This window comes from Gorilla gorilla, chromosome 23, assembly GCF_029281585.2.
Source record: "Gorilla gorilla gorilla isolate KB3781 chromosome 23, NHGRI_mGorGor1-v2.1_pri, whole genome shotgun sequence".
Classification (NCBI taxonomy): domain Eukaryota; kingdom Metazoa; phylum Chordata; class Mammalia; order Primates; family Hominidae; genus Gorilla; species Gorilla gorilla.
In genome coordinates, this window is record NC_086018.1 from 48,028,897 (window position 1) to 48,037,091 (window position 8,195).

The following is an 8,195-nucleotide window of genomic DNA, read 5'->3' on the forward strand; positions in this document are numbered from 1 at the left end:
TTTTTTTTCCTTTGGTAGATGTAGACTGATTTTAAACTTTATATGGAAGGGTAATTAGAATAACTAAAATTTGAAAGCAAGAAAATAGTTGTAGGATTCAGACTATCCGATTTTCTTTGTTTTTGAGATGGAGTCTGGCTCTGTCACCCAGGCTGGAGTGCAGTGGCACCATCTCGGCTCACTGCAACCTCCACCTCCCGGGTTCAAGCGATTCTCCTGCCTCAGTCTCCCAAGAAGCTGGGATTACAGGCGCCCGCCACCACGCCCAGCTAATTTTTGTATTTTTAGTAGAGATGGGGTTTCGCCATGTTGGTCACGCTGGTCTTGAACTCCTGGCCTCAGGTGATCCTCCCGCCTCGGCCTCCCAAAATGCTGGATTACAGGCGTGAGCCACCGCGCCCAGCTGACTATCCGAGTTTAACACTTACTATAGCGCCACAGCAGTGATGACCACGTGGACTCGGCAAAGTGATAGGTGCATAGATCCACAGAAGGGAACAGATAGTTCGGATACACCCACAGAAACTCATCATCTCCTTTGATCTTTGGCAAAGGGGCCATCCAGTGCAGAAAGGAAAATTTTCTCAGCAAATGGTGCTGGAACAACTGGTCATCGGTATTCTGAGATGAACCGTTGTGGGTGTTCCTGGGAAGGCCTGGGGGAGCTGGGGACGGGGGCATTTCCAGATGAGCGAACCGGCACCTCCCACTGCTCCAGGGCGCGCAGAGCTGCCTGAGGCCCAGAGCTGCCTGAGGCCCTGCCCGGGTGGGAGCCCGGTCCCCCTGGGCAGCCTGCTCTCGGGTCCTCGTTCATGGATAAAAAGGCACAGGTAAGAGATGGAGAAGCTCTCCCTGGCCACCCAGGTGGTGAGGGTCACCCTGCGGCCACCCAGGTGGTGAGGGTCACCCTGCGGCCACCCAGGTGGCGAGGGTCACCCTGAGCCTGTGTCCACCCGGCTCCCTCCAGACTCCCGGGGTAGGGGAGCAGCGCTGCCACGCAGTGGAATCGCCAGCTTCGCAGGACGCAGGCGCCCGTGGGGTCCCTCCTGGGGTGAAGGGAGGGTCTCTCCAGGAGCGCCCCGTCGGGTTGGTTCAGCTGCGAGGGGAACACGCGTCCTGGGAACCTGAGGCTGAGGCAGGAGCTTGTCCTCAAAGACATCTGCCCCAGTAAAAGCTGAAGCGAGGGGGCGGGGAGACGGGAGACCTTGAGCCCTCGCGCCCTCGCTCCGGGTTCCTGCGCGTGGAGGGGGCAGGACGCCCCGCACTTATTCCCGCCGCCAGGGGGCTCCACGGAGGCCGCCCCTCATCCACAGCAGCTGCGGGTGCTGCCCGGCCCTCCAGGGCCTGTAAGCCACGCCCGAGCCTCGCCCCCGGGCCCGCCCCCTCCTCCCGCCTCCTCCTCCCGCCTCCTCCTCCCGCCTCCTCCTCCCGCCTCCTCCTCCCGCCTCCTCCTCCCGCCTCCTCCTCCCGCCTCCGCAGCTGCTCCCTCTCGCCTCCCCGGGAAGCGCGACGCCCCCGCCTTCCCTCAGGGCCCCTGGCGGGCGGACACCAGAGCCAGAAATCCGGGCGGGAGGTCGGGGCGGCGTCTGCTCCGCCCGGGGCAGGTATCGGGGCGGCGTCTGCTCCGCCCGGGGCAGGTATCGGGGCGAGTCGGAGCCACGAGGACTCTCCGCAAAACGCCCAGCGACGTCGGTCTTCGCCGAGAGGCAAGTGGCCGCCCCGCTCCCCAGCTCGAGGCGGTTCGTCCCCACGTGGCGTGGAGGCGGCGCCGGACTCGCGTCCTCTGCAGGGCTCAGGACGGGGCCTCCTGCCTCGCGCCTGGAAGGCCTTCCCCGCCCTCCCCGCCCTCCCCGCAGCCCGTCCACACCGCCCGGGCGCCCCTTCTCGCCGGCTCCCACCCGCGGGGCCAGGGCCGCTCCCATGGAGAGACGGGGATTTCACCATGTTGGCGAGGCTGGTCTCGAACTCCTGACCTTAAGTGATGTGCCCGCCTCGGCCTCCCAAAGTGCTGGGATTACAGGCTTGAGCCACTGTGCCCGGCCCCACATTAGTATTTTAATAATAGCCATCCTAATGGATGTGAAGTGGAATCTCACTGTGGTTTTGATTTGCGGTTCCCTAATGACTAATGATGTTGAGAGCTCTTCCATGTGTTTATTGGCCATTTGCATATCTTCTCCAGAGAAATGTCTGTTCAAGTCCAGTTGTTAGTTGGGTTGTGTGTCTTTTTGTTGTTGAGTTGTTGAAATTCTTTATATGTTCCAGATACTAGACCCTTATCAGAGATATGATCTGCAAATATTTCCTCCCACTCAGTGGGTTGTCTTTTCACTCGCTTGATAGTGTCCTTTCATTCACAAAAGTTGTTAATTTTCATGAAATCCAATTTATCTATTTTTTCTTTTGTTGCTTGTGCTTTCAGCGTTTTGTTTTGTTTTGTTTTGTTTTTTTAGACAGAGTTTTGCTCTTGTTGCCCAGACTGGAGTGCAATGGCGTGATCTTGGCTCACCACAACCTTTGGCTCCCAGGTTCAAGCAATTCTTCTGCCTCAGCCTCCCGAGTAGCTGGGATTACAGGCATGTGCCACCATACCCGGCTAATTTTATTTTTAGTAGACACAGGGTTTCTCCATATTGGTCAGGCTGGTCTCGAACTCCCAGCCTCAGGTGATCCGCCTGCCTCAGCCTCCCAAAGTGCTGGGATTACAAGCGTGAGCCACCGCACCCAGCCTTCAGTGTCATGTTTAAGAAAACGTTGCTAGCTGGGCACAGTGGCTCATGCCTGTAATCCCAGCACTTTGGGAGGCCCAGGTGGGTGGATCACCTGGGGCAGGAGTTCAAGACCTGCCTGGCCAACATGGTGAAACCCCATCTCTACTGAAAAAATACAAAATTGTGGCATGCGCCTGTAGTCCCAGCTACTCGAGAGGCTGAGGCAGAAGAATCACTTTAAACCTGGGAGGTGAAGGCTGCGGTGAGCCGAGATCACGCCAGTGCACTCCTTGGCAACAGAGTGAGACTCTGCCTCAGAGAGAGAGAGAGAGAGAAAGAGAGAGAAAGAAAGGAAAGAAAGAAAGAAAAAGAAGAGAGAAAAAGAAAGAAGAAAGAAAGAAAGGAAGAAAGAAAGAAAGAGAAAGAAAGAGAAAAAAAGAAAGAAAGAAAAGAAAGAAAGAAAAGAAAGGAAGGGAAAACGTTGCCAAATCCAGTATTTTCTCCTGTCTTTTCTTCCAGAAGCTTTGTAGTTTTAGCTCCTAAGTTTAATCTTTAATCCATTTGGAGTTACTTTTTGAATATGGGGTAAGGTCAGGGTCCAAGGTCATTCTTTTGCCTGTAGTTAACATTTTCTCGGCACCGTTTGTTGAAGACTCTGTCGTTTCCCCCATTGAATGGCCTTTTCCCCCTGTTGGGAATATGTGAGAGTTTAACTCTTAATTCTATTCCACGTCTATCCTTATGCCAATACTATACAATTTTGATTACTGTAGCTTTGTAGTAAGTTTTGAAATCAGGAAGTATGAATCCAACTTTGCTGTTTTTCAGAATTATTTTGGCCATTCAGGTCCCTTGAGATTCCAGGTGAATTTTAGGATAGAGTTTTCTATTTCTGCAAAAAACACCATTGGGATTTTGATAGGGATTACACCAAGTCTGTAGGCTACTTTGGGTAGTATTGCCACTTTAGCAGTATCAAGTCTTCCAATCCATGAACACAGATGTCTTTCCATTTATTTAGGTCTTTTTTAATTTCCTTCGGATGTATTTTGCAGTGTGCAAGTTTTTTAGTGTACAAGCCTTCCATATTTTTGGTTAATTCTTAAGTATTTTGCCTTTTTGGTGCCATTGTAAATGGAATTGTTTTCTTAGTTTTTGTTTGGGATTGTTCCTTGATAGTGTATACAGATGCAACTAATTTTTGTGTATTGGTTTTGTGTGCCTTGCAACTTTGTCCAGTTTGTTAGCTCTAAAAGTGTTTTTCTTTGTGGATTCTTTAAGATTTTCTGCATATAAGATCATGTCACCTACAAATAGAGATAATTTTAATTCTTTTCTAATTTGAATGATTGTTTGTTGGTTTATTTAATTGCTCTGGCTAAAATATTCAGTACTATGTTAGATAGAAGTGTTGAAAGTGGGGATCTTCGTCTTGTTCCTGATCTTAGGGGGAAAGTTTTCAGCCCTTCACCGTTGAATATAATGTTAGCGGTGGCCTTTTCATATATGGGCTTTATCATGTTGAGAAAGTTCCCTTCTATTCCTAGTTTATTAAGCATTTATATAATGAAAGAGCGTTGGATTTTGTGAAGTGCTTTTTCTGCATCAAGGAAATTATGTGTTTTTTTCTCTTCATTCTATAAATGTGTTGAATCATAATGATTTCTGCATGTTCAACCATCCTTGCATTCCTGGAATAAATCCCACTTGGTCATGGCATATGATCTGTTTAATACACTGTTGAATTCAGTTTGCTAGTATTTTGTTGAGAATTTTTGCATCTATGTTCATGAGAGATATTGGTCCATAATTTTATTTCTTGTAGTGCCATTCTGGCTTTAATATCAGGGTAATGCCAGCCTTACAAAATGAGTTAGGAAGTGTTTCTTCCTCCTCAATTTTTTGGAATAGTTTGAGAATTCTACTTTAATTCTACTTTAAATGTTTGGTATAGTTCACCAGTGAAGCTCTCGGCTCCTGAGTTTTGCTTTGTTAGAAGGTTTTTGATTATTGATTCAATCTCTTTGTTATAGGTCTATTTAGATGTTGTGTTTCTTCTTGAGTCAGTTTTGGTAGTATGTGTGCATTTAAGAATTTGTACATTTCATTTAGGCTATCCAATTTGTTGCTTATAGCATTCTTTTATAATCCTTTTTATTTCTGTAAAATCAGTAGTAATGTTTCCAGTTCATTTGTGATCTTAGTAATTTTAGTCTTGTTTTATTCCTTGTCAATCTGGCTAAGAGTTTGTCAATTTTGTTGATATTTTCAATGTACTAATTTTGCTTTTGTTGATATTCTCTATTTTTTATTCTCTATGTCATTATATGTCATTAATCACACACACACACATATATATGTGTGTATATATATATATATATATATTTTTTTTTTTTTTTTTTTGAGACAGGGTCTTGCTCTGTCATCCAGGCTGGAGTGCAATAGCATGATCATAGCTCACTGTAACTTCAAACTCCTGGGTTCAACCAATCCTTCTGCTGCAGCCTCCTGAATAGCTAGGACTACAGGCACGTGCCACCATGCCTAGCTAATTTTTTAATTCTAATTTTTTGTGGAAACAATATCTTGCTATGCTGCTCAAGGTGTTCTCAAACTCCTGGCCTCAAGTGATCCTCCCACTTCAGCCTCTCAAAGTGCTGGGATTATGGCATGAGCCACCGCACTCAGCCCACACTAATCTTTATTATTCTCTTCTTCCTGCTAGAATTGGGTTATTTTAGTTCTCTCTTTTTTTTAGTTCCTTAATGTGGCCTGTATTGAAAGATGTAAAGAGATATACTTTTTGACATTTAAGAAAATCTTTATTAGATCACTGGCTGACTGCAGAGGTAATGAAATAAACTTCAATGACTACTCATAAGAAGGGATACCGACTTTGCAAACATAGTTTGGAAAAGTTGCTAAACATGTTGCCGGGCACTGTGGCTCACGCCTATAATCCCAGCACTTTGGGAGGCTGAGGCGGGCTTATCACCTGTGGTCCAGAGTTCGAGACCAGCCTGGCCAACATGACAAAACCCCATTTCTACTAAAAATACAAAAATATTAGCCTGGCATGGTGGCAGGAGCCTGTAGTACCAGCTAGTTGGGAGGCTGAGGCAGGAGAATTGCTTGAACCCAGGAGGCGGAGGTTGCAGTGAGCTGAGATTGCACCACTGCACTCTAGCCTGGGTGACAGAGTGAGACTCTGTCTTCCAAAAAAAAAAAAAAAAAAGATAATTGGCCAGGCGCAGTGGCTCACGCCTGTAGTCCTAGCAGTTTGGAAGGCTGAGGCGGGTGGATCACTTGAGGTCAGGAGTTTGAAACCAGCCTGGCCAACATGGTGAAACCCTGTCTCTATTAAAAATACAAAAATATTAGCCGGGCGTGGTGGTGGGTGCCTGTAATCCCAGCTACTCGGGAGGCTGAGGCAGGATAATTGCTTGAAACCAGGAGGTGGAAATTGAAGTGAGCTGAGATTGGGCCACTGCAGTCCAGCCTGGACAACAGAGTGAGACTCCATCTCAAAAAGAAAAAAAAAAAAGACAATTGTAGCCCTCAACAGCAATTTTTGAGGAGGAAGAATCTGATTTTCAGATTCTTTTATATAGCTTGGATATTTGTCCTCCAAATCTCACGTGGAAATTGGATCCCCATTGGAGGCGGGGCCTGGTGGGAGGTATTTGAGTCATTGGGGTGAACACCTCGTGAATGGTTTGGTACTGTCCTCACGGTAGGGTGAGTTCTCCCTCTAGTAGCTCCTCTGAGATCTGCTTGTTAGAAAGACCCTGGCACCTCACTCCTCGTTTTTGTGTCTCTCTCACCATGTGATGTGCCACCTCCCCTTCACCTTCTGCCATGAATAAAAGCAGCCTGAGGCTCTTGCCAGAAGCAGATGCTGGTGCCATGCTTCCTGTACAGCCTGCAGAACCAGGAGCAAGACAGAGTCTCTATAAATTACCCAGCCTGAGGTGCTCCTTTGGCAACACAAGTGGACTCAGACACACATTATAATACTTGAAATGTCCAGTTCCAACATAAAATTACACAGCATACAAAGAAACAGGAAAGTATGACCCATTCACAGGAAAAAAAAAAAAAGGTAATTTTATAGAAGTCACTTCTGAAGCTGTCCAGACATTGGAAGTACTAGACAAAAATATTAAATCAACTATCTTAAAAATATTCAGTAAGCAGGCTGGGTGTGGTGGCTCACGCCTGTAATTCCAGCATTTTGGGAGGCCAAGGAGGGCAGATCACCTGAGGTCAGGAGTTCGAGATCAGCCTGGCCAACATAGAGAAACCTTGTCTCTACCAAAAATAGAAAAATTAGCCGGATGTGGTAGCACACACCTGTAATCCCAGGTACTCAGGAGGCTGAGGCAGGAGAATCGCTTGAACCTGGGAGGCAGAGGTTGTAGTGACCTGAGATTGCACTGCTGTACTCCAGCCTGGGTGACAGAGCAAGACTCCATCTCTCTCTCTCTCTCTTTTTTTTTTTTTTTTTTTTTTTTAGCATTTATTGATCATTCTTGGGTGTTTCTCGGAGACGGGGATGTGGCAGGGTCATAGGACAATAGTGGAGGGAAGGTCAGCAGATAAACAAGTGAACAAAGTTCTCTGGTTTTCCTAGGCAGAGGACCCTGCGGCCTTCCGCAGTGTTTGTGTCCCTGGGTACTTGAGATTAGGGAGTGGTGATGACTCTTAACGAGCATGCTGCCTTCAAGCATCTGTTTAACAAAGCACATTTTGCACCGCCCTTAATCCATTTAACCCTGAGTGGACACAGCACATGTTTCAGAGAGCATGGGGTTGGGGGTAAGGTTATAGATTAATAGCATCCCAAGGCAGAAGAATTTTCTTAGTACAGAAAATGGAGTCTCCTATGTCTACTTCTTTCTACACAGACACAGTAACAATCTGATCTGTCTTTCTTTTCCCCACATTTCCCCCTTTTCTTTTCGACAAAACCGCCATCGTCATCATGGCCCGTTCTCGATGGTCACTGTGTCTTCAGAGCTGTTGGATACACCTGCAGAAAGGCTGTCACTTCACACTTGGAAGATTGTACAGTGGCCAGGCAGAGGCGCTCCTCACTTCCCAAACGGGTGGCGGCCAGGCAGAGACGCTCCTCACTTCCCAGACGGGGCGGCCAGGCAGAGGCGCTCCTCACTTCCTAGATGGGGTGGCCGCTGGGAAGAGGCTGTAATCTTAGCACTTTGGGAGGCCAAGGCAGGTGGCTGGGAGGTGGAGGTTGTAGCGAGCCGAGATCATGCCACTGCACTCCAGCCTGGGCAACATTGAGCATTGAGTGAGCAAGACTCCGTCTGCAATCCCAGCACCTCGGGAGGCCAAGGTAGGCAGATCACTCGAGGTCAGGAGCTGGAGATCAGCCCGGTCAACATGGCGAAACCCCATCTCCACCAAAAATACAAAAACCAGTCAGGCATGGCGGCATGTGCCTGCAAACCCAGGCACTCGGCA